The sequence below is a fragment of the Lolium rigidum genome, chromosome 6 (assembly GCF_022539505.1).
Source record: "Lolium rigidum isolate FL_2022 chromosome 6, APGP_CSIRO_Lrig_0.1, whole genome shotgun sequence".
Taxonomy (NCBI): Eukaryota; Viridiplantae; Streptophyta; class Magnoliopsida; order Poales; family Poaceae; genus Lolium; species Lolium rigidum.
Genome location: NC_061513.1, coordinates 263,077,356 through 263,102,433, shown reverse-complemented (window position 1 = coordinate 263,102,433; position 25,078 = coordinate 263,077,356).

Sequence of the window (25,078 nt, the reverse complement as noted above, 5' to 3'; positions counted from 1 at the left end):
ATACTTCCCATTGTGACTAGTCTTACCCCACATCCCACCCACCCGTCGACGTGCACCCGTCGAGGGAGCCGACCACCTGGCCGCCACGACTGCTCCACTTATTCCCCCACATCGCCGCCGCAGGGAAACGATCACCATTGGCGCGCCTCCTCGGAGATCTGGACGCCAAGACCGCGCGGTGCTTAGTCCCCCTCCCCGGTCGGCTCCTCCTCCGTTTTCCCCGACGCCGCCAGCATGAGTTCGCTAGGTTTTCATCTAGGAAATGTGGCGATTTGAGACGAAAGGTTCACCGGGATAACTAACGCGCAAAGCCCCTCAGGCAAACAAAAAAACACAGAAATACCCCTACCCGGAGGCAGATAATATATGTTCATGGGGAGGAATTACATTTTACCCCTCCCGTGGAGGTACTCCACCAGTTTCGGTGCGATTTTGAGTTGGTACTCCATAGGCAGCTGGTGGAGTAGGAGCGCCCAGGAGCCGCTCGATCAGCGAAATTGAATGGCTCGTGTTAACTTCGGGGTACTGTAAAAGTGTCATGTGCCGGAGTCAATTGGGAGGCTTGTTTCACTGCACGGACTTAACATGTCACGCAATAACCTTGTTGGACAAATTCCATCTCAGTTTAGCAACTTGTCTCGTCTGGAGTCAATGGATCTATCTTGGAACCAACTTTCAGGGGAAATCCCACAAGACATAACCTCTCTTGCCTCTCTTGAGTGGTTAAACCTTTCATACAACTTGTCTGGCAGCATTCCGCAAGGCAACCAGTTCTTAACATTTTCCAACAGTTCGTTTGAAAGTAATATGGGACTCTGTGGACTTCCACTCTCCAAACAATGTGACACCCCAGCCTCGCTTGCCCCGAATACAGTGTCTCCTCCAGAATCCAACAGTTTGTGGGAAGATAACCTTGGTGTCATCCTTCTGTTCGCCTTTGTCGGCTTGGGGTTTGGAGTGGGTTTTGCACTGTCATTCTTGCTACAACTGTTTTGCCGCATAGAAGGATCAGTTCGCAAGCCCTGATGAGGATATGCATAGTATTGCGCACAGGATGTATTGTATTAAGTTTCTTCGTGGAAAAGGGTATGCTTGGTGAGTATAGGTTGTAGTTTTAGATGAGACAACTTGAATAATCGACTCTTCCGTAGCAGAAATTATGCATCTGTTTCGTCTTGTTGTACTGAATTGCAAGTAGTGATGAAAGCTTATTGTATATACAGTTGCACATACAGTAATATGCATCTGTTTCCTGAAAATAAGATATGCTGATTGCTTATGTGATGCAGTTGTTAGAGAAAGAGTACAATACAGTCTAACATGTTCAGTTTGTTTGGTAGTAGATAGTACATGCCTGGTTTATACAGTGGTATGGGTGACTTGAACTCTGCTGCTAAAGTCTCATCACCTACTCATACAGAGGAAGCAGCTACTTTCAGTTTGTTTGGTAGTAGATAGTACATGCCTGGTTTTTACAAATTCCGGCAGCGTGATCCTTCGAGCAGCGAGTTGCATGTCCATCCGTGGAACATGGACGATCTTCCATTCTGAACGTTTTGAGATAAGGTACTTTCTTTTATAAGAAAACCGTAGAGGATTCAAGAGGACCTAAGTTCACAGGAGCAGTAGTACGTATAAATTTACTTCACAGGAGCACTACTATAAATTTACTTCACAGGAGCAGTAGTATAAATTTACTCCACTGGGAAGAGATCTTAACTATAGTAGAATTTGGCTTCTAGAGTCAACTACATCAATCTTTTTCAAATGAGGTGTCCTGCACTAAGCACAATGCCCAAACTAGTCCAATCCGTTAACTAATATGAAAAGGTACACATGAGCAGAAATTTATATATAACAAGGCTTCAAGAGCACAATATGTTACTAACATGGATGTGGCGAGCTCGTTAAACTTTGGTGAGTTTGATACTGGTATTGCCCAGGTTTCTCCATATGCCCATGAGAAGCTCAAAGAACTCATCGACGTTTTCATCTTTGCTATGCTTGATTTCAACCACCTTCAAATTATCACACTTGAAAGACATGAGATTATGGCTTTCGAGGGCTACATTTCACCACTTGGCCCTTTCCGTCCTCCTCTTTGAGCGATCTGAAAACTTAATGTAGTATAAAATGTCTCAAGAAGATGCGTGATAGGAGGGAAACTAAGTGATAAAACATTGTATTTAAATGTGCACATAGTAGAAGTACCTCACAATTCTGCAAAGTGAGCTTTTCCAAGCTGGGGACACTTTGCAAAAAGCGATCCAATGTTTGAATGTTTGTGTTCGTTTTGAGGTTGCATCGATCGATTAACAAGGTTCTCACATTATGTAACCGTGGGAGATAATTTGACAGCTTCTGCAGATTTTCCTAAAACACACAAAAAACAGTATATGTATTATTTAATAATCATCACAAACTAAAAATATCCCAAAGGGTCATTTAAAATATCACATGTTCCAATATATATATTTTTCCATTTTTATGAAAAAGCGGAATCAAACTACGAAGTATATCAATGTTGTACTATATTGTAATTCTTTGACGGATATTTAATGGTTACAACATATATCAATTAATAAAGGGAAACAACCGGTTGAGAGAATTAATACCCCTAACATAATAACATCACCGGATTAATTAAATAAGCCGATGTTTGTGCATTGGTACGACGCTATGATGCAACACATTTAGTAAGTAACATGTGCTTGAGATGAATCCACGTAATCTTCGACGACGCAGCAAAGAACTAGTTTTGGGCAACGTACTACATGGTTAAACAGACACGAACTATTGTAAATTTGTAATGACCATAAAAATTGTAAGAGAAACTTACCAGCATCTCTGCACCAAACAATTCTAGATGTCGTACGTTGGATATATTGCATAACTTTTCCCAAAAGATGGCATTCATCTGGTAGAATGAAACCACACATATTGACGCCTTAATAAATGAAGTTGTGTCTGTTACACATATACCATTTGAACGGCAGATAGTTGAGAAAGAAATACGCAGGGAAGTTAGCCTTGGAGCGGTGACCACAAATTCCTGATACAACTCCTGATAGCCTACACAATCATCAAGTGTGAGGTTTCTTAGCCTTCCCGACACAATCTCGCAAAAGTAACAGAAGCAGCTGACAAGACTCAAATCCTCAAGCACGGGATACCCGGAACGGAGTTGCTCCGCAAAGGTATCGTCCAATTTCACACCATGAAGGAATAGTTTTGTGAGGCGAGATGGCCTAGATCCCAAATCCGGGAAAGGGCCATAATCGTTGTATGGACACCAGTTGTCGGAGCTCCAGTAGAAGTCCATGTGAATGTCGATCACGGTTGGACTGCACTGGACGCCCTTGCTGATCCATCTCAAGCATGGCCGGATCGCCTGCTTATCTTGAAAATCTAAATCCGGGACATGTATTCGGAGCTTGTCTAAGGATGGGGCGTTGTGGAGCAGCAAGAGGTTGTCGGTGAACTTCTCGAACGGCTCCCACTCCTTCTTGCATACCTTCTTCTGTCCGTATTCTGTTCTGCAGCAATTTCGAGCTTGGCAGCGGGCTTGACGGCGGCGGCGGAAGAGAGTGAAGTCGATGTCGATGCACGGCACGGAGCGCCAGAGATGCCTCCACCTCCGGGAGAGCACGGTCGTTCGGACCACCTGCCGGGAGTTGAGGAAGGAGAGGATGGTGTGGATGAGGCAGTCAGGCAGGTCGCTTAGCCGGTCATCATCTGCGGCTACACGGATCCGCTTGCTAGGCGGCTCCATTGATTGATCTACATCTGCATGAACCCGCTTACTGGAGGGCTCCATCGATCGATCTTGATCCATCTCCGGGGGTCTGGTCGGATTCCTCGTGAGCGCGCGGGACACGCAGCCTGCGGCAGATTAACCCTAGAGCGGAGGGAGAGGCAGTCCAGCAATTTGGACGCGATAATTTAGACATCGCCAATTATGTCGTGCAGGCACCTAAACGTTTGACACGTCAGAGGAGAGCTGATTTTCGGGGGCATTTTAAAGTGCCCCTATAAATAGAAAAAAAATTTCGTTTACTTGGCAAGGTATATACAAAGGGCGTTATGGATATTGCAGTATGGTGCTTGAAGCTGTGGCAGATGACATGTCGATTTGGTATTTTTTCTTCGACATGACGGGATCACGCAATGACCACTACTATAAAATAGTCACATAGTGACGCACAATCTGAGTGCTAAAGACGTTTTATATCGTCTCGATGGTATTGTAGAGTCGCTGTTGTAAAGCGTCTCACCTTATGCACCGTCACAAAGATCATAGGGACACTTTGGTGAGCGTGTTTACTAAAAGATGAGACGTTTATATGGCATCTCTACAAGTCTAAAGACGCTTTCATATATTTATTTGTATGTCATCTCTACCATCCCTAGTGACGTGACATTGCGTCTCAAATTATTTTGGATCTATGGTTTCTTCAAGCTTATGTTTTGATGCTAATTTTCGTTTTACTTGAAATATTGTTTTAGCTTGTCGAAAAACAATACACAACATCCAAACCACTAAAATATGTTTCACGTCTTTCTGATGTAGGCATTTCATATATAAAATAGCACTGTTCATGCATAACAGCAAGAAAAACATAAGGTCGTGGAGCATGCACGGGCCGCAGATACAATTGGAATCTTAAATATATACAAACATTCTGTCGGAAAATAATATGATCTATCAATGAACTTTCTATTAGAGGCATCCCATATCTTCAGTTTCTGTTCACTGCATGTGTATATGTCCTTTGCAGTCATCCAACTGACCGAGAAAAAGGAACATTCTGCGGTTCACAATTGATATACGTAACAATATACTTGATGCTCAATCAGCCAATTCCGCTTAATCTTCTCCAAGGAATCTGCAACAAAAACAATGGTGACATATGTGCATCAGTTTAATTTTTTAGCAGAATAGTGTATCCAAATATGAAGATAGTTTCATGCTTCAAGCAAGAGTCAGCTAACGAGAATGGCTCTTCAGATATTTCCATAGAAAACTGAGTACATAGAAAATGCTTTGTTTAACTGAAAATAGATTTATCCATGCCATTTGTTCCAGCCATTACCATGTGCTCTCTTGTATGTTTGTTTTTTGATTGTAGGGGCCACATGGCCCCCAATTTCAATTAAGAAATTGGAGTCAGCATTACATCCAAATGTATGACACAGCAACTACACCCTCCAGGCTTAGTCACACAAACTAAAAAGACAAACCATCTAAACAATTACTAAAACTTTCAGGACCATCTCTACAAAACAACACCAAACTGTTGAACACGACATAACAACCATAATGACATGCAGGTCTCTATACATAAAGGATCCAAGTTTTCCGGATGAAGCGAGTCAGCCGTCACATATCCTTTTTGTCATAGGCGCCCACCCATGTCTTCTGCAAAACATCTCGCTCGCAATTCTCCGAATCCGTTCAGACACCCGTCACACGAGCTCTTGAACCTTTTCTTTCTGAAGAAAATTCCAATCATCCATTAGTCGACACATAGAAAAAATCACTTCAGCAGGGTTGTTAGGGAATTTCCGTTGAAAACAAGATGCATTTCTTGTCTTCCATAAATTCCACAATAAAGCTGATGTACCCACCATAACTACAGTCCCCTATTACGGCCAGTAAACTTCTGAAGCCAATTCTGGCATAAATCATAGAAGTTCACCGGTTTTGTTCCTATACCCAAAGCACAGCTCTCTTGTATGTAAACGAATCCAAACTACAAACATCAAATTTCAACTACAATTCGTTCCAAAACCGCACAATGCAAAAAATCACATAACTACTGATCCGTAGAATGGATCTGCAACCAATCGAGTTATCCTATGTCCAGCAGTTCTGTAACTTCTGTTACATATTACTTGCTTGTACAGAAAGCTTGCCAATGCATGAGGTACTGGGTTCTCTGATATATAGATGGGATCTACTACATCAGTGTAGAATAGTACTACATTCCTTTGGCTTTTCTAACGCAATGCAAAAACGGATGCCAACCTCACCCTTCTATTATACCAAGCTTCTAGCTGGAAAAGCGATTATGTTTGTGTGAAGGCAGAGAGGAATGCAAATTAAATATCCTTCTAATCATTCACACATCACTAATTTTTAAGTAACCTACAACGAAAAACAGAACCTGTTGGGAGGCAAACCTGTACTCGTTGAAGCAAGTGAGGTAGAACCGGTAAAGGTTGGGGTGGGGACGTATGGACTTCACCTTGATCTTGCATCAAGAAGGGCGCGATCGTCTGGAGGATGACGAGGAGCGGACTCTCGCTGGCCGGCAAGATGCATGTGGGTGATGCAGATGTCGCTGTTGGGGAACATCATGATCCCCTGGTGGCGAGACTTGATAGATAAAACATCTGCCTCGCCAAGGAAGACACCGCCATGATCTGCATGCAGCTCTGCTAGGGAGGCGCCGCCGAGGATCCGCCCGTTAGCAGCGGCGAGCGGGAAATCGCCATTGGGGAATCGGAGGAACTTGAGACTTGGAGGGTGTTATCACCAGAATTTGACCGAGTCAGAGGTGGGCCGCGATCAAGATGGGCTTGAAGATTATACATGGAAGAATATACATGAATCGGCCTTATATGCAAAGTTTGGGCTAGTTTGCCCGTGTATCTGTAATATAGTAGATTACGTGTCGGTTAGTTAGAGTTTGCCTCGTGCACGGTTGGGATTATTCCCACGTTAGAAAATCTACGGACTATAAATATGTATCTAGGGTTTATGAAATAAACAACAATCACGTTCACCACAAATCAATCTAGGCGCATCGCCAACTCCCTTGTCTCGAGGGTTTCTTCCGGGTAAGCATCATGCTGCCTAGATCGCATCTTGCGATCTAGGCAGTACAAGTTTATTCGTTGTTCATGCGTTGCTCGTACTGAAGCCTTTTTGATGGCGAGCAACGTAGTTATCTTAGATGTGTTAGGGTTAGCATTGTTCTTCATATCATATGCTATCGTAGTGCAACCCTTAGACATCTAGCCGCCCTTACGCCTATCTTAGGCATAGAGGCGGCACCCCGCTTGATCATTATTTAGTAGATCCGATCCGTTATGATTGCTCCTTGTTCCTCAAGGATTAGTTTAATATCTGCATAGTTAGGCCTTACAAAGGGTTGGAGGATCCAGCGACGTGTAGGGTGTAGTTTGCTAGCCCTAGACAGGATGTTCCGAGGATCAACCTCGTGTTGATTTTTAGGCCTTGTCTAGGATCGGCTTACGATCACCGTGCGCGGTCGCGAGGCCCAATCACGAGTAGGACGTTCCGATTATGCGGTGAAAACCCTAAATCGTCGTAGATCGTTTTAGCTTTATCTTGATCAAGCAGGACCACCATATATTCGTGCACCTCGTACGAATCATGGGTGGATCGGCTCCTTGAGCCGATTCACAGGACAACTCTGAGAGCCGATCGAGGCTCGTATTTAATGTTTAAGTGTATGCCATGCAGGAAACTAAGCGAGGCATCTCCATCACCTTCCCGACCGGGTATAGGTCGGTGGCACGCCCTGCACCAGCATCGGACGTGCGTGCCAGAGTCTTTGCGGGCCGTCGCTCGGAGGGACCAGGGCCAGCCGCAGCCCTAAGTTGCTCCCGGCTCTCCTGTGTTGCCCGTCGCTGCTCGCCGGTGGGTTTCTGACCGCAACAGAGGGGAAAGAGGAGCAATGGAGGAGCCAGAGCGCGAGAAGCCCCACGCCCGCCGTGTGCGCCTCACTTCGGCGGCGGCCGAGCCACTGTTTTTTTTGTACCTCAGGAGAGCCCGGCGGCGGATCTAGGTTTTGCACATTTTTTTTTCTAAGTCTAGTGCAGAGAGAAAACTGATTAGATGGCGATCGTGGGCGGTGGGATGTTATCTAAGCCCCCTGAGTGTTTGTTTTGAGACGATTTGGGATGCGTCTCACAAAAACGTCCTTATACAATGTTCTATTGCTACCTAGAGACGTGAATAAAAAGCGTCTAATCAACAACGTCTCTACATGACCATTTTCTTGTAGTGGACATCAACGTGTTGCAACGGTCTTTAGTGTTTAGGAAACTAGTGGAAGGTCGTGCTCCACCATGGAACTATGAGATCAATGGCCACCAATATACCAAAGGCTACTATCTAGCCGATGGTATATATCCAAAATGGGTGACATTTGTCAAAACAATCCCGGTGCCATCAGGTCAGAAAAATTGACACTTTGCATCGCGATAGGAGGCTTGTCGGAAGGATGTCGAGCGGGCATTTGGTGTGCTCCAAGCTCAATCTGCTATTGTTCGATACCCTGCTCTAACCTGGTCTCACGAGCAAATGTGGGAGGTGATGCAGACTTGTGTGATCATGTACAACATGATCATCGAGGATGACCGCAAGAATTGGGCCACGACACATATTGGTCCCTATGAGTGTCATAGCCCTCTTGCAGAGGTTGATCACGAAGTGTCTGCAAATTTTGTTGATTTCCTCGCCATGCACTCAGAGATCCGTGACACCAATGTTCACGATCAACTGCAACATGATCTCGTTGAGCATATGTGAAGGGTCAACGAATTATCAGCAAATGCGGCGGCGTCTTAATCTACCCAAGGATTATATTTGTTTGGTTTGAAGTTGTTTTTTGTATTTTAATTTGGAAACAATTATAGGAGTGAATTCCAGATTTTACCCTCTTGTTTACCATTTGTAACAACATTTACCCCATTTAATAAAAAAATCCTCTATTTTACCCTATTTAGGTAAATTTGCGCCATATTTTACCCCTTTTAATAACTTATGTCAGTTGGTACATGGTAAGCACGTCTACCTAGAGTGCCACATTGGATTTTTTGCAGTGTTCACCACTCGCTCCTCAATCGCCCCGGGCCGCACATCCAAATGAGACCAATCCATGTATATTAACTAGCCTGTGATCAAAGATGAATGTGTGATCACGGATACTAGAGCAAATGTAACTAGCCGGCGACCGGAACATTCTCCTTGTGCTCAGTTGCTGCAGCTGGTTGTGGAGCCGTCGCCTCTCCATCGGGATGTACAGTACGTGATTACAACTTGCACACATAGAGTATTTGTCACGGAAAACCTCTTGCAGAAAGCAAACGAATAATGGCGGCTGAAGACAACTTGCTGCATGTTGTTGCTATAGTGGCTGGAGGAGGTTGGTCTGTGCGCTAATGTTGCATTCGAAGTATGTTTTTCAATGGATAAAATACTTCCAAATTCAAAATGGATAATATGTGACACAAGTTTCACTAAATGGGGTAAAATGGAAGAATTTCTACTAAATGGGCTAACTGTTGTCACAAATAGCAAACTAGAGGGTAAAATATGGAATTCACTCCAATTTTAGCAAACATATTTATCTATGTGCTATGTTTAATAAACGACTTGTGCTCCGGTGTTTTCTGAAAATTTTATTTGCACAACTTTCAAAGCAAGATCAAAGGCTGTGGTTAGGAGGAGTGGGTCTTGGGAAGTGGGCAGTTATACGCTGCGGTGATCACAACCATCCGTCTGCTTTGGGAAACGTGCAAAAAAAAGTATTGGAAAGCACAGGAGCACTGGTTGTATTTTTAAATACTCTAACAAAAAAAAATTTAGAGCCTCGTTTAGGGGTGCGACTAGAAAGCAACGCGCTCCAAATACGACACCAAGCAAAAACGTCCTCCAAACGGTTAATCCAGGACGATTTGAGAAACACCTTAGAAGATACGATTGGATGCTTTTAGATTAGCTAAATTTAGGTTACTCCCGCAAGCAAAACCAACTTTGCTTGCGGCTGGCAGGGAGTAAAATACGTCTAGGGTACCTAACCTGTCACTCTTGTCCGTCGATCACCATACATAGAAATATGTAATATACGGTAACTAAAGATGGCTCAGTGGTCATAACCGTCCCTGATGATTGTAGAGTGTCGTATTTTGCCGACATGGCCTATATTGGACCCCACTTGGCAGCCACCAAGCGTCCAGAGGGACATTTTTGGATAATAAAACTTTAAAAGGGCTAAATTGGAAAAAAAAAGAAAAAAAAAAGATTGGGATCCCGTCGGCTCGCGTGCTCCTCCTTTCCAGCCGGCGGAGGGCGCACACATGCACATCGAAGTCCAGCCGAGGCGCCGGAGTCCTAGTCGACGCTCGTCGGAGTCCTAGTAGACGTGCGTCAGTCAGACCCCTGTGGTCATTTTCGGTCGCGGAGACTGGCGAGGTGGGGCCGAGCACGGCTACCGCGGCCGACCTGTCGTTCTTGTGGAGCAAGCCACGGGGAGGAAGGCGGAGCGCCGGAGCTGCAGGGGCGACATGAATCCTCAGTGTGTGCGCCCCCGTCGTGAGCTGGAGTCAGAAGCGGCAGCCTCCATCGTCCTAGTCGAGGAAAAAGGGGAGGACGGAGCGCCCGAGTTGCAGGTGGCGGCTATGCCCAAGGCTGTGGGCGGCGCGCCGGAGGAGTAGGGCAGACGCGGCGAGGAGGATTTGGGGTGGTCACGCGTACGGATGGCCGCGGTGGCGGACGGCCGGACAGCCCAGGTCGAGCCAGTGGAGGTTTCATAGTTTAGGCTATTTTTTTGGAAAAATGCACTGTCGGAACCAACATTGTCTAACAGATGAGGTGTACTACTCGCTACGTTAGCAAGTACTACAATGCTCTACATTTCGCACTGATCGTCGATGGACATTCACGTCGTATTTAGTAACCGTAGAATGTGTATTCTGTGTACGGTGATGAAGGTAGGTTAGTCTGCCCTCTCCCGCGGCGGCCGGGCCGCGTCCTCTCCCCGGCCGGCCTTCCCCCTCCCCTCGCTCTCCCTCTTGCCACCGCCGTCGGCGGGAGCCGCCGGGCCTAGCCTAGGCGGTGCTAGCGTGATGGGATTCGTAGCACAGAAAACAAAATTTTTCCTACCGCAAGAACGAAACACAAGCCAAGATCTAATCTAGAAGACGGTAGCAACGAGTGGATCACGAGACTAACCCTTGAAGATTTTCAAAGCCTACGAGATTAGATCTCGTTGTTGCAGAAGATGATCACTTGCCGCTTTCAAAAGCGCGTAGAAGATCTTGACGGTGCCACAATCGGGCAGCACCTTCGTACTCGGTCACACGTACGGTGTTGATGAAGACGACGTCCTTCTCCCCGTTCCAGCGGGCAGCGGAAGTAGTAGATCCTCCTCGGAATCCGGGCAGCACGACGGCGTGGTGGCGGTGGTGGTGGAGAACTCCAGCAGGGCTTCGCCTATGTGCTGCGGGAGTATTATGTGGAGGAGGGGCGCTAGGGTTTGGGGAGAGGCTAGGGTTTAGGGCGCCGGCCACTTGGGGGCTGCGGCCTAGATGGCTCGGTGTGTCCGCCCCCTCCCCTTTGCTCCACATTATGTAGGTGGAAGCCCCCAAGAGTTGTAGTCTAAGTCTTCGAATAAGACCCCAACAACAAAACTTACCATAGGTGGGAAACCTACTCAAGAGGGGAGTCCTACTCAAGGTGGGACTCCCACCTTTCCTTGAGGGGGGGTGGCCGGCCACCTTTAGGTGGAGTCCACCTGGGACTTCTCCCCTTAGGGTTGGCCGGCAATGCTAGTGGAGTCCCTCCGGGACTCCGCCTTCCATAGTGATTTCTTCTGGACCTTTCTAGAACCTTCTAAAACCTTCCATAAATGCACCGGATCATTTTCAAACTTGTAAAATGACTTCCTCTATATGAATCTTATTCTCCGGACCATTCCGGAACTTTTTGTGATGTCCTGGATCCCATCCGAGACTCCGAACAAAACATTGAACTCCATTCCATATTCCATATCTACTTAAACGACATCAAACCTTAAGTGTGTCACCCTACGGTTCGTGAACTATGCAGACATGGTTGAGACTTCTCTCCGACCAATAACCAATAGCGGGATCTGGAGATCCATAATGGCTCCCACATATTCAACGATGACTTAGTGATCGATTGAACCATTTACATACGATACCGATTCCCTTTGTCACGCGATATTTTACTTGTCCGAGGTTTGATCATCGGTATCTCTATACCTTGTTCAACCTCGTATCCTGACAAGTACTCTTTACTCGTATCATGGTATGTGGTCTCTTATGAACCATTCATATGCTTGCAAGCTAATTAGACGACATTCCAGTGAGAGGGCCCAGAGTATATCTAGCCGTCATCGGGATGGACAAATCCCACTGTTGATCCATATGCCTCAACTCATACTTTCCGTATACTTAATCCCACCTTTATAACCACCCATTTACGCAGTGGCGTTTGATGTAATCAAAGTACCCTTCCGGCATAAGTGATTTGCATGATCTCATGGTCGAAGGACTAGGTAACTATGTATCGAAAGCTTATAGCAAATGAACTTAATGACGTGATCTTATGCTACGCTTAGTTGGGTGTGTCCATTACATCATTCATCAATGACATAACCTTGTTATTAATAACATCCAATGTTCATGATCACGAAACCATGATCATCTATTAATCAACAAGCTAGTTATTCAAGAGGCTTACTAGGGACTCCTTGTTGTTTACATAACACACATGTATCAATGTTTCGGTTAATACAATTATAGCATGGTATGCAAACATTATCATAAACACAAAGATATATTATAATAACCATTTTATTATTGCCTCTTGGGCATATCTCCAACACAGCGGTGGCGGGGTCGGCTCTACCCGTCGCTTCGTTGGGGGCGTGGGAACCATAGCGGGCGGCAGTGCACTTCGGCGGAAGCGGTCCAGCGCGGCGGGGTGGAACCCGTGCGTCGGGTGGGTGGAGGAGCGGCGGCGTGACCCTTGGTGGCGGAGCAGCGCAGGCGGACGGCCATGGCAGGGCCTGCTTGGCCCAGATCTGGGCCCAGTTCGGGGCCCAAAGGGGCTGGGCGGGCGGGCTGCTCATGGCGCGCCGGTGATGCTCCCTAGAGGTGGAGTAGATGCGACGGCGGTGGCTGGGTGGCGGCGGTACTCCGGCCGGCCTGCTGCAACGTGGTAGTGAGGTCTTTGCGGGCCTGTTTGGGCCCAGCCGGGCCGGTTTGACCTCGCTGCCATTTTCGGTCGGCTACCGCGAAGGCGGTGGAGGTAGTTCCCTCTCGCTCGGCTAAGGTGCTGCTACCCCCGACCTGGCTGTCTCTCATCTCTACGTCTAGGCCCTACTCCGCCGATGACAGCGAGACAACGAGGATAGCTTCAAGATCGCGGTGGCGTGTGCTGGTGGGCGGCAAGTCTGGTGGAGCACATCGAATCGTCCGGGTTTGTGGGTTGGTAGACGGGAGAAATCTTGTCGGCAGGCCCGACACTGACGCGGTGACGCCTTGCCTTCATGGAGGGCGTCGGTAGTCCCTCCTCCCCAATACCTTCCGCGTATCGGGGGAAACCCTAGGACTAGTCCGGGCAGCAGTGGCGTCATCGTCACTTTCCTTGTTGAAGTGTGGTGGCATTCTCCGGAGGGCGCAGCGGTTGCGAGTCATTTTTGTTCTTGTCAAGCTGCGGGTGTCGGCTTTGTTTTCTCTTGTGTTTTCTTTTAGGCTTGATTATGCTGCAGCCCCAGTATGCTTGTTGTATCTGTCGGTTGCTGTATTAATATATCAGAGCCGAAAGACTATTTCGAGGAGTCGGCCAAGTTTGGGTACGGCCGATATTTACTCGCCGGCAGGGCAGGGTCGGGAATTCGGACGGCACGCGACAGTCGCGTCGACAGTGCGCTGCGGGGTCCCGTCCAGGCGAAGAGCGTCGCTTGTGTACGGCGGAATGCTGGCGGGGCGCGGGAGTCTTCGATTCGGAACCCATGGCGCGTGGGAGATGGGAAGGCCTCCGCGTTTCTCAGATTCGAAACTCGTCGCTCTCTTTGTAGCGGGCGCGCGTGTGAGATCGCCGTCGGATTTTCATGCCACTGTCGACAATCCACCACCTCGCTCACACAGGACCCATCTGCCCTCTCCGCGTCGTGTCGCGTCGCGCTCGCACGTCGTCCGATCCTCCGGGCAACGTGTCCCCAACCAACGTCGTGCTGGCGCGGCTAGAGCAGCCACGCTCGTCCACCGGGACTCGTCGCGAGCACGGGCACGCGTGGAGAACGCGTGATCGACGAACCAGTGAGCAAAGGTTTACAACTTAACTAATGGACGGCTAATAAAGGTTTTCTTTTGCAGGTAGTAACAAAAGGTTGATTTACGAAGCGTCGACATCTCGTGCTTGCTGGAGCACCCTTGTTCGTCCGAGCCATGAAGCCATCTTGGACCATCAAGCATTCAAGAGGAATGGAGTGGTTGGCCACTGATGGACGCACGATTCGTCCAGGTTACAGTAGCTACATCAACTTCCAGAGTAGGCTTAGTACTAAGTTAAACATTATTAAATTTGATCACAAGATTCTTTTTTACTTTTTGCGAATCATGGCCGTGCGATTTTGGTGCACGGCAAAGCCCAGTTCTCCCAGTTCTCCCGTAGTGACTACATTCAATCTATCTGGACCTATAAAGCGGAAAATGCTCGGAAACCACCGGGGATCCTCGTCTACCATCCTCCTACTCCTCCGCGCAACACACATTCCCTCGTGTGCGAGGCACATATAGGAGGGGCCCACCCACTAGAAACGCTATATATTTGTTCTCCACTTAATTGATGTGTTCCCCGTTGTTCCCCTTCTCCTCTATTCACCATCGAGGATAATATACATAGTTGGATTTGGCATATGTAAAGGAGGAACTCTACGCTAGCTAGTCCCTACACCTAAGCTAGCCCGGGTACATCACAAGGACTTGGGGTGACGGCAACAAAGGTTGTGGAGCCGGAGCTTCAAACGGAGTTGTCGGAGTAAGAGGAATAGTCAACGATGACGAAGCCCCGCCTTGCTATCTCTGACCGGATGGAGGTCCTCCACGACTTGGCCTTGTTCCGCTCCTCCTCATCGGCCCGTTACGACTGTTGGCACGGTCCCATACATTAGTGATGACAGTGGTGAGCGAGTTTCGGCGGCCCATTTCAATGTGGCGGCGCTCCCACGCCGCGTCGTCTTCGTCCTCGGAGCTGCCCGAGTCAGGTTCCGAGAGGGCGATTGGAGGCAGCAGCGGTGGACACCATGTGCCGTGAGCTGCCTTCTCGTCGTTGGCGTGCGGGAGGATACCCATCCACGCGGTCGAGTTGGGGTTGCGCCGGGATAACACTTCACAGTGGCACGCTTGCTCTAAGATGCATCTGCTACTCAGGCGAGGTCTCCGGCGCATGCCTCGCCGACAAAGCGCCCCGTCCGCGTGACACAAAAATTCGCCCTGTGCGTGCGGAGTTCAGCGGTGCCATGGGCGAGAGGAGAGGAGCTCGAATCCAGCAGCGGTTGACTTCGGTGACCAGGATCGATTGGAATCGATTGCGGCCGCCGGCGGTAGAGGAAATGCTTGAGGGACGGGATTTAGGGTTCCCCGCAATTTTTTTTACTGGCCTAGCTCCTATGCAGTTTCTGTTTGGAGCGTTTCTTCAGCCAACACAACATTCTTTTGCTGACCGGGCCTGTTTCCGGTATCTGCTAGAGGGACCTTTAGGGTTTAGGGCTTACATGCCTTTCACGGAAGCCATAACCTTCAAGTTCAGACGAAGGACATGATGCTGCAGAACAGAGGAACACAATGATGCAGACTGAACTGCGTTGGACCAAGTGAGCCGCTGGCTTTCCTAATTAACAATCCTATGGATAATCTAAATTTAGCAAGTTTCTAAGCCGAAAGAAAAACCGCGTGTTCAGAAACAGTTTACTAACTGTATACCGTCCGGAAGAGGGCAAGTGGGATGACTGTCCGAGACGGACACGATTGAGTTTATGCAGAGCAGGAAACTGATCGATCGATTCATGCAAGAATAGGAGGTCCTTGCCGACTCGGGTAGGGTCAATACGGCTTGCCTAGGTACATATAAGCCGGCCGTGCCGTCCGTCAAGATCATACTCGTACTACTTCAGAGCGAGGGATCGAATTTGCGTCCTTCCGTTTCAGCGTCGTGAAGCTCGTTTCTAGCGCCGCGCGCCGGTCAAGAAACCTCAAGACATGGTGAGATAATTTTCTTTATTGTGAATTGCAATAGGTACTGTGTCCCCGCTGGTTTTTGCAATTCATCAAAATTTTAATGGCTAATCGGTTGCCTGGTTTCTGGCAATGGCTTCAGGGGCAAGGACAATCCTTGAGAAGCGGAGGCCAACCCAGTGCTGAGGAACCCCCGAGTTTCATCGCCAGTCTCTCGGAACAAGCTCAGAAGGAAAGATCGGTGGAGCTAGCCAGGCGCCAGGAGCTGATTGAGAAGATGAAGCAGAACCAGTACAGACTGCTCCGACAAGCGGAGGCTTCCGGAAGCGGTGGTCGGCATGCTCAAGGACCGGACGACTCCTCACCAGTAGTTTGATTGAGCACGAAGCTTCTCGATTTGAGTGAGCTCATACTGCACGTGCAGAGCACAAGGTCTTTGTGCACAAAAATAAAGTGACTATTATGTTCATATTTTTGTAATTACCAGTCCTATATACTTCTGAAATCGAAAACCACACAGTTCTGCTTTTCTTTCCGCCAGTATAGGTGTTCGTGCATATTTGAATTCATCAGGAATCGATCTAGCTATCTTCCAATATATATTATCTGTGTTGCCGATGCCTATGACCACATGCGCATCTGTGATAGCTTCATGCTTTCCTGTGAATGTGATAACCAAAGTAGATGCTTCGGACATGCATGGGAAATCTAGCTGTCGCCAACAAAACTGTATACTTCATGCCTACCTGCGATGATGCCAGCTTCCACGAATATAATGTGTCTTCGGAAACCAGAGGAAACTGGCTTGAATGTGGTATCAGTTACAATACATGTGTAGTAGTGTAAGTTTAAAGGAACAATAATATAAGAGTTACTAGATGGCATTGATAACTCACAAAGTGTAGACAACTTTCAGTTTGATCTATGTGCATTGCTCTGAAATCTTATCATAATGGTTGCCCTTATGAGAAAAATGTGGTTTTTGAAAGTGAGGTCACTCCCATCCCGTCGCTCCCCATTTTTTTTCGATAAAGGATGCTTTATTACTTTGTGGAAAGCAGTTACATCCAGCCTCTGCATAACCAGGATGCACACAGCTGTTCAAGTCTCCAGAACGAACAAAACATAAAAAAGGCGAATATATCTCGAGACGATGAACTGTAGAACGCCTAAGGAGAGGGTGGAGCTGCAATCCGTAGACTATGCTGCCACCCATGTAGGGAAAAAGTATCCCTTGCCGTAGCCTCCAACCGTGTACAGACCTCCGTAAATAGGTCTCGATTCTCCGCCCGCTGAAGAGGTAACCATGAACGGAGAATACCTGTAAATCGGTAGATGACCTGCAACAAAGAACAGTTTTTATCGTTAAAAATCTTATCATTTCTACTTAGTCATAGCGCCCAGATAACTGCTAGCGCCCCCACCCTAAGAAGCAACTTAAACCTTGAATCAACACCGTGAAGCCAATTGCCAAAGACATTTGCCACACTAGTCGGGGGATACAGGGCAGACGCTACTTGGATGACTGACCATATAGATTTCGCAAAACTGCACTGGAAGAATAGGTGTTTGATGGTTTCGTCATGATGACAGAAAACACACCGCGAACTTCCGTGCCAATTCCGCTTAACAAGATTATCTTTAGTGAGAATAACTCCTCGACGAAGGTACCATCCAAAAATCTTTATTTTTAATGGTATCTTCATCTTACAAATTTTCTTATTATTATCAACTGGTAAATCAGAATGAAGGATTGCATTGTATAGAGATTTAACTGAGAAAGAGCCATCTACACGAAGATTCCATCTAAATTCATCCGGTTCAGGGGATAATTGAATATCACCCAATCGTTGAACTAGAGTATTCCATGCTGTTAGTCTTTGTCCAAGTAAAACCCGTCTGAACGTCACATTCGGTGGTGAGGTAGCCATAACGGTAGCAATGGTATCACCTTTGCGACGAACAATACTATACAAAGCAGGATATTGTTCACTCAGGGAAGCATTGTCCAGCCAAACATCTTCCCAGAAACGTATCTATGCTCCATTCTTAATAGAAAAAGTACCATGACGAAAGAAAATATTTTTCGTCGCCATGAGACCAGCCCAGAAGTGAGAGTCCCCGGGTTTCCAAACCACTTGGGAGAGCGTCTTCGAGCCAATATACTTTCTCCGAAGAATAGTTTGCCAAGTCCCATTCTCAGTAAGAAGCTTAAAAAGCCATTTACCTAGCAGAGCAGAATTCATAACCTCCAGGTCATGAATTCCAAGTCCGCCTTGATCTTTGGGACTACACACTATACTCCATTTTACCAACCGATATTTCTTTTTCTCGCTGTACCCTTGGCAAAAGAATCTGGATCGATAATAATCGAGTTTATGCAGAATTCCTTTCGGCAGGAGAAAGAATGATAACATATACAGTACCATATTTATTAGTACCGAGTTAATGAGTACCAATCTTCCTCCTAGGGACAGCAATTTGCCTTTCCAACTACTAAGGCGTTTCTGTAATCTTTCTTCCACAATCTTCCATTCAGCAAGTGTAAGTCTCCGATAGTGAATCGGAATACCCAAATACCGAATAGGAAAATGGCCTTGCCCGCAACCAAACAACTCTGTATATTGAGTTATGTCGTTTTGGGCATCACCGAAACAGAACAATTCACTTTTATGGAAGTTAATTTTCAATCCCGACAATTGCTCGAAAGCTGCTAAAATTAATTTGAGATTACGAGCTTTTTCGAGATCATGATCCATAAAAAGAATTGTGTCATCGGCGTATTGAAGGATAGATAGACCCCCATCAACCAAGTGTGGGATCACACCCTCAATTTGACCATCAGACTTGGCGCGCTCTATGAGTATTGCCAGCATATCTGCTACAATATTGAATAACATTGGTGATAGCGGATCTCCTTGGCGTAACCCTTTCCGTGTCTGGAAATAGTGGCCGGTGTCATCATTGACCCTAATTGCCACGCTACCTCCATACACAAAATCGTGAATAAGAGCACGCCACTCAGGAGAAAAACCTTTCATCCTGAGTGTCTATTGTAGGAAAGACCATTTGACCTTATCATATGCCTTTTCAAAATCTAATTTTAAAATAACCCCATTAAGTTTCTTGGAATGCATCTCATGTACCGTCTCATGCAGAACTGCCACTCCATCAAGGATGTTTCTTCCTTGCATGAAAGCAGTCTGAGAAGGTTGGACAACATGATTCGCAACCGTATTAAGTCTAATGGTGACCACTTTCGTGAAAATCTTGAAACTGACGTTTAAGAGGCAAATAGGTCTATATTGTTGAATCCTTTCTGCCTCATTAACCTTCGGTAACAAAATTACTTCACCAAAATTTAGACGAAATAGTTCTAGTTGTCCAGTGTGAAGATCACTGAACAAATCTAGCAGATCCAATTTAATAGTATCCTAGAAAGTTTGATAAAACTCCGCTGGGAATTCATCTGGACCCGGTGCTTTATTGCATTCCATTTGGAAAATTGCCTTCTTAACCTCATCCTCGGAATAAGGTGCGGTTAAGAGACCATTTTCTTATGGAGAAACTTGAGGTATATCATCCGTTCGGCTCTCATTAAGGGAGAAAGAACTTTCCTCCGGAGGTCCAAACAGATCCTTATAATAAGTAGTGATGTATGATTTGAGTTGCTCGTGCCCTTCAATGACCCCTTCATCTTGGATAAGAGAATGAATACGTTTTTTCCGATGTCTTCCATTGGCTAAGCCATGAAAATATCGTGTATTCGAATCCCCTTCCAAAATGAATTGGGCCTCGGATCGTTGATACCATTTTAGTTCCACTTCGCGAAGAAGGCTCGCCATCTGCGCATTGGATTGATTCTTAAGCTCAATCTCTTGCGTGGATAACGGTCTCACTTCCTCTAGGGCCTCTAGATCATCGATCACTTTTGAAAGGCGAAGCTTTTCTTTTCTAAGGATACCAGCCGTATGGGCAGCCCAACCCGCGAGATGTTTACGCATAGCGCGCATTTTGTTATTCCATCTCGAAATCGAATTATTGCCCCCGACTGGTCTTTCCCAAACCCTCTTAACCATCTCATGAAATCCATCTCGTTGTAACCAACCTAGTTCAAATTTGAACGGCCATTTACAAACAGGTCGCGGATTCCCAGTGGTTAGAAGGATAGGATCATGGTCAGACAGTTTTTCAATACGCTCTAGAGCGCGGACGGACACCATAGGATATTGATTCTCCCATTCGGTATCCATCAACACACGATCTAGTTTCTCGTATGTGGGTTCAGGCAAGCTGTTGGCCCAAGTAAACTGTCGACCGAACATAAATACCTCTCTTAAGTCTAAGCTATCAATGACAGCATTAAACAAGAAAGGCCAATGTCCAACAAAAGGGCCTTTGCTCTTCTCATGAGGAAATCTCAGCAAATTGAAATCCCCTCTGATTAAAATTGGATACGGATTATCCTTTGCGAGATTTACCAACTCACGTAAAAAGTCGGCCTTAAAAGCGTCTTGGGCAGCACCATACACAAGCAACCGTACTCCAAATGAAACCGTCTCGCTTTGTTCTGGATATCGAGTTTGATGTGATACTCTCCATCCGAACTAGCAAGAACAAGTCATTGTGTCTATGCGGACGCCAAGTAAAATGCCCCTGTACCTACCACGAGGCGGACGAGAAAACCACCGAAAGTTAATCCCGCCCGATAATCGGTCGAGGAAACTTTGTGAGAATGTTCGTCTACTCCGTCTCCGATATTGCAATAAAATCTAAATCATAATCTCTACAACCATCGGCAATATGAGAATGCTTAGCCAAGTCTCCAAGACCTTTGCTATTCCGAAACATGCCAATCATCGAGAAACTTTTGTAGATTTAGTATTTTTGCCATATCTACGAGACTTCTTACCAGCGGACGATCTAGAACCACGTGCAGAAGCTTTTAGATCATAGATTGAACTGAGCTCCGCATGTTCCAAATCGACCTCTGTAAGAGTACCAATAATAGACGAGAGGAGCTGACCATCTAAGATGTCATCAGCTCCATCATCGTCGTCAACTGGAGTCTCATGCCGAGTGGAGTCATTCGGAGCAACCGTTAAACGGTCAAGCTCCGTCTGTCTCAACACATTGGCAGAAACCGAAACCTCGTCAGGCCTAGTACCCAACGAAACTCCTAAACTAATCAAATTAGAAGAAATACGAGAATTTGAAAAAGAAGTGAAAGACTGGGATGCTTGTCTCGTACCTGCCGTGTCCAGATTCTTCTCCGCCTTGCGTCGCATAGCTCTCTGCATGGCGTCCTCATAGGTAGGACCCGCCCCATCCTCCGTAAGCGTGTACCTCCCACTCCTCCTCAACGTCGGCTGAACGACCGGAGGAGGGACGGTAGGTGGAGGAAGCTGCGAAACATGGACCGGTGTAGAAGAGCTCGAGCGCGGTGAAGGCGTGGGCGAAGCAGGGGCGAGCGACGAAGTGGGTGAAGAGGTAGGTGATGCAGGGGTAATCGGCGATGAAGCCCCCCGCACCGACCCCGGCCTCGACACCCCACCAGCTGCCGACGAAGAAGGCGAAGACGCCGGGGTATCAGCCGACCCCAAAGGGTCCAGGCCACACCCCAGCCCCGCCATCCCCACCGCCTGTGGAGACGGAGCCGCAGCCCGCGGAGCGTCCGAGACCCGCTGCCCGGCGACGGAAGCCACGGTACGGCGCTCCTGCGCATCCACCGAGGACTAGGCCAGTGCAACAGCCGACCCGAGAGGGTCAAGGCCGCGCCTCAGCCCCACCGACCCGTCCGCCCGTGGAGGCGGCACTGCCTCCGAACGTGAACCCGAGGGCCGCTGCATGCCGACGGCAGACGACGGCGGCGTTGCACGCCCCGGCTCCGCCATCTCCTCTGGCCGAAGAGGCGAGACTGCCTCCCGCGGCGCGTCGGAGGCACGCGGCACATCCGCAGAAGGTGGCACCAGCGTGGCCACCACGTCATGGGCGCTCCTCGCCCCAAGCGCGGGTAACACGGCGGCAGCGGACACGCGTGGCTCCGAGACGAGCGTGTCCGCGACCCCTCGCGCCCCGCCACCTCCACTCGGCGTCGAAAAGGACAGCTCCTCCTCCACAGCCCTCAAGTCCGAAGAATGGAGAGGAGATGGTGCTGCCCTCGAGGCCGGCGGCGCGAGACTCGACGAAGGTGACGAAGATGGCCTGCTACGACCCTGCATAAAAGCTCGAACACGAGACGGTGAAGGAGACCGAGTCGTCCGAGGTGGTGAAGCAACCAAATACGGAGTCTCAGACCGCGCCCTCGCCACAATCTCTCTTCCTCTAGCAGTCACCGGTGAATGATTAAAAGGAGTTAGGGCCATTTGAGCACCTACCGCCGAAGAAGCTCCTGTGGGCTACGTAGAAGGATGGTTATCCACCTCCATATTAGCCGCCCCTGGAGCAATCTCCGCTGACCCCTCCTCAAGCTTCTTCTCCTCAAGACCGTGGGATCCATCATTATCCTCTCCATCTTTCCGAAAAAGGCCGAAAACGAGTGTCGTGTTCGAAACCAACCGCCTCTCTCCGGAACCGAACTCCGTAACCATTGAGGTGTAGCAAAGCAATGACCTCCAAATAGCCTCGATTATCTCTCGAGAGCGCAGCCACGTCCCGCATAGCCACCAAAATACGCACAATCCCCTGGCTACGGAGGGTAAATAAATCCACATCAAGAGTAGTCCCAATAAGAGTTCCAAAAGCCCATAATCCAAGAAAATGCTTCAACGAGTCCGGAACTCCCTCGACATGTACCCAAACCTGCTGCATAACAAAAGCCGGAACGACGTCCTGATGTTCCCAAGAGGAGACGAGCACCCGTGCATCAACCTTGGGAACACTCATCCGCATACCATCGATCCTCGCCAAATCGCGAGAAGTAGGAATCCCCACAAGAAAAGCCTTGTCTCCATGCGGAGACGCCTCCCATCTCCAAGTGGGATTTCCTGGACACATACGGGCGAGAAGATTCTGGATATCCACCGCCGTGACTATCCCCTCACCCGAAACCTGAACCAAAGCTATTGGTGCTCCAGAAGCAACCATCTGAGGCTTGTATACCGAGTCAGGGAACTGAAGGTCAAGAGTGGCATCATTACCGCATCCAACAAAAAAACTCATGGGCTTCGGTACCTTCAGAATAGGACATTCGATAGTCGGGTGATCCCCGAATCACAAACCAAGCAAGTAATGAATGGCCTTGCATGCCTTAGTAGTATGAGTATTGACCGCACATTTCCAACAGACGTCCCACCTTTTTTCTCGTTTCGCGGGAGCAACAGTGGACCGGAACATCGCAGGTACCTGCTGAGGTGCGGCAGGTATGTCTTGCGCCGCTATCATCGATGGCTGTCCCATAGCGACCGGGATGGGTTGCCCTATAGCGGGAGGGACTGCAGCGCCCCCCGCCTCCGGCCCCCCAACGACCACCGTCTTCTTCTTTCGCCCTTTTTTCCCCTGACCAGGTTGAGCAATTGGCTGTTGAAGTTGAGCTGGTTGTTGTTGATTCGGTGGCTACTGTGTAACAACTTGCTGCATAGGAATCTACGGCGCAAACTACTGTCCTCCTTGCGGATACTGATAGAGCTGACCTTGGTACTGCGGATAAGAATGTTGCGCATGCATGAACTTGAAGGAGATATGCCCTAGAGGCAATAATAAAGTGGTTATTATTTATATCTTTATGTTTATGATAAATGTTTATATATCATGCTATAATTGTATTAACCGAAACATTAGTACATGTGTGATATGTAGACAACAAGAAGTCCCTAGTATGCCTCTTAAACTAGCTTGTTGATTAATGGATGATTAGTTTCATAATCATGAACATTGGATGTTATTAATAACAAGGTTATATCATTATATGAATGATGTAATGGACACACCCAATTAAGCGTAGCATAAGATCTCGTCATTAAGTTATTTGCTATAAGCTTTCGATACATAGTTACCTAGTCCTTATGACCATGAGATCATATAAATCACTTATACCGGAAAGGTACTTTGATCACACCAAACGCCACCTGCGTAAATGGGTGGTTATAAAGGTGGGATTAAGTATCCGGAAAGTATGAGTTGAGGCATATGGATCAACAGTGGGATTTGTCCATCCCGATGACGGATAGATATACTCGGGCCCTCTCGGTGGAATGTCGTCTAATGTCTTGCAAGCATATGAATGAGTTCATAAGAGACCACATACCACGGTACGAGTAAAGAGTACTTGTCGAGAAACGAGGTTGAACAAGGTATAGAGTGATACCGAAGATCAAACCTCGGACAAGTAAAATATCGCGAGACAAAGGGAATTGGTATAGTATGTGAATGGTTCATTCGATCACTAAAGTCATCGTTGGATATGTGGGAGTCATTATGGATCTCCAGATCCCGCTATTGGTTATTCGTCGGAGTGAGTACTCAACCATGTCCGCATAGTTCACGAACCGTAGGGTGACACACTTAAAGTTGGATGTTGAAATGGTAGTACTTGAATATGGAATGGAGTTCGAATATTTGTTCGGAGTCCCGGATGAGATCCCGGACATCACGAGGAGTTCCGGAATGGTCCGGAGAATAAGATTCATATATGGGAAGTCATTTTATGTGAATTAAAATGATCCGGAAGGTTCTACGGAAGGTTCTAGAAGGTTCTAGAAAAGTCCGGAAGAAATAAGGATGGAAGGTGGAGTCCCAAAGGGACTCCACCCACCTTGGCCGGCCAATCTAAGGGAGGAGGAGTCCCAAGTGGACTCCCCACCATGGTGGCCGGCCACCCCACCAAGGAAAGGGGGGAGTCCCACTCCCCCTAGGTTTGGACACTTGGAAGGTTTTGGTTGGGGTCTTATTCGGACTCTTTGACCTAAGCCTTGGGGCTTCCACCTATATAAAGAGGGGGAGAGAGGGGCTGGCTGGCCACTCTAGCCACCACCATGGCCGCACCCTCAAGGGTGCCCTAGCCGGCGCCTCTCTCCCCAAACCCTAGCGGTCTCTCTCTCCTCCACCATATCCCGCACGC